We start from the raw sequence: 2,940 nt of genomic DNA, 5'->3' as shown, positions 1-2,940 counted from the left end.
AGATGGGATAACACGCCACAATTTTTTGCCAAACCACCTCTTTCTGGAGGTTGCTGATTGAGTTACCTCCAGTTATAGTAGGTCAATAAGGAACAAGAATAATCCAATTATACAGTCTCACTTTGGTGCTTGGACCAATTATCATACATTTAGAAGATGATCAATGAGCCAATGATGTCAGAGTGACTGAGAGAATTGTGATTTGCTGCCCTCTACTGGTTTTGTCTCTCATTACATCTATATTTGAATGTGCTGCTAACAGCAAATGTACTATTCACTGTGGTTACCGTACTGGGCCATCAGTTAAATTGCTCTCACTAATGGCTTTGACTACTGTAATGATTTCCCTAACTGATCATATCACCAGTTATTGGCTGGCCACTTACATCTTTTAAAGGTGGTGGTGAAAGCTGTAGCGCAGGTTTGTGAGAATTGCCAAACTCATTTGTGTTCCTGTTCTTTCAGCGTTGAGAATTTGTCAGGGTCAAACTCTTCAAGAACATTTCACCATTCAATATTATGTGTTTTCTGTATGTTGAGTCACAAGCTACCTCAGCTTTTACTTATATTCTTTGTAAACATAAGGGAAATGTGTGGCTACAGTTTCAGGAGCTTTGTGATTGTAAGGCATGTATTACTTGCTTACCATACATGCATATATGAGTACAGCTTAATATCCTCTGGTGGGACTCTGTGATATCCAGGTTAATACTATCATTATTATTAACAGTACTGTGCTGTTTGATTTTGTCCTGTTCAATCTCTACAAATGGCCTGGGGCTGATGTGGGCTGGAATCTGGGGTTTCATGTCAGCACAGTCTACTTATCAAACTTTCCCTCTAAACTTTCTCACCATACGGCCTTTTCATTTTTTTCTGTCAGTCCAGTGAATCCTTCTCACTTCAAAAGTTGTTTTTGAGGTTGAGGTGGTTTATGAGCCCATATCACTCTGTAATCTCCTCTGAGCATTTCATGCATGAGCCCATGTCAGGTTTTTTCCACCTTCTCTATAGAGCAAATCAAGGAGGGAGAAATGTCTGAGTCTGCCAAAACATTTTTGAAAGGGTGAGTACCGGTGCTTAGTGTTTAATTACTTTTACATAGCCATTTCATCTTGAAAACCCAAAGCAATATTTAATTTTTCACATGATTGAGCACCAAGACTGAATCAATTATTAAAGTTTACTTTGTCTTATCTCATCCCCACCACTCTTCTTCTTCTATTCTACTGTATTTAAATGTTAAGAAGTGTAAATTAGAGATTTCAAGGAAAAGTTTGCATACTGTAGGCTTACATTTGTGTCGACGATGCCATCATCCATGCTTCACACAGCATACACACACCTGGAGAAACCACAAAGCACCTTGAGGATCATCTTCTTGGACTTCTCCAGTGTGTTAGACACCACTCGGCCACCCCGGCTTGCCGAGAAGCTCTCTGTGATGCAATTGCATCAGGACCTTGTGGTCGAGAGTTTTGTAGGTGTCATGGATTCTACCCCCATGAAGTTATGAACTCGGGAACTGTTTAAAGACTGAACTCTTGAAATACTTTTAGTTTTTCTTTGTGCACTCTAATTTATTTGATTACTATTCCTTGTATATCTGTTATATTAGTTTTTTGGATCCCTTGTTGTTGGTTGCTGTTTTATTTTGTAGTAACTTTCTGTTTCTAGGTTTTAGTTAAGTTACATTTGTTATGTATCCCCGATGTTTGTTTTATCTCTAGTTTGTTATTTTCTGTTTCATTTTGAAGTCACGTTTCTCATGTCTCTGCCCTTCCAGTTTCCCTGTCTCGTCTTAACGTTTTCTTGTTTGATTGTCTGCACCTGTTCCTAATGTGTCCAATCTTCTATGCTTCCCTTATTCATTTAGTTTTTGTGCTCCCCGTCCTCTGTGTCAGTTTGTTCTTTATTTATTGCATAATATTTATATATTTTACCTTCTGTTTCTATTCTACTTTATCTTATTATTACCTTCCAATAAAGGTACATCTTTTCTTGTCTTGTATTACTGCTTTTCAAACCAGAAGAACCAAAGGGATGTGAAGACCCTTCACGTTTCAGTCATTGGCAAGAAGAGCCGTAAGTGCATAAGTGACAGAGGGAGCTCTGCACAGCAACCACTCCTTTATAATCCAGTTCCATGGTAAAACAAGTTGAAAAAAGCATAAAAACCAACCCCATCATAACCTAGTAACAAATACTCTGGCCTTGTAAGTTAAAGTTTTGGTTCCTTGAGTGCTGAACTCAAAATCTCAGCACAGTCAGAAATCAGATAAGGTAATTGCAGAGCCGCTCCCCCGATTTAACAAAAAAAACCCAACACTTTTTTGCCATTCTTAAGAGCCTCCACAAAATTATGCTACTAACAGGCTCACATTTGGTTGTTGTTTGGGAACATTTTTTAATATCAGCTAAACACAGAATACTTATTGAGTGTTTTTGAATATTATGTGTGTACAAGATGAGAACAATTGTGTGGGTGTTTGTTTGTGTGTGTGTGTGTGTGTGTACCAGTCCCCACTTTTTCAAAGGGCTGTTTGAGGGTTAAGACTTAGTTTTAGGGTTAGAATCAGATTCATGCAAGAGTTAGATTTAGTGTTGGCCATTTAGTTGTGATGGCTAAGGTTCGGGTAAGGGGCTAGGGAATGCATTACGCCATCAAGTGTCCTTACTAAGCTAGAAGTACAAGGTTGTATGTGTGTGTGTGTGTGTTTGTGTGTGTGTGTGTGTTTGTGTGTGTGTGTGTGTGTGTGTGAGAGAGAGAGAGAGAGAGCAGGGGAAGGTGCTTTTCAAAGTCAAGGGGAGGGGCCGAGAAAAATATTAATTCTGGCAAGAGTATCATCCCCCAAACAACCTCTGTGTTGTTCCTAAGTGAAGTTGAAGCCTTCCACATGATTTCTCATCATTTGCCACAGAGTAATGAACTTGTCCACA

Source organism: Scophthalmus maximus, chromosome 10, assembly GCF_022379125.1.
Source record: "Scophthalmus maximus strain ysfricsl-2021 chromosome 10, ASM2237912v1, whole genome shotgun sequence".
NCBI lineage: Eukaryota > Metazoa > Chordata > Actinopteri > Pleuronectiformes > Scophthalmidae > Scophthalmus > Scophthalmus maximus.
Note: the sequence above shows the minus strand (reverse complement) of the source record.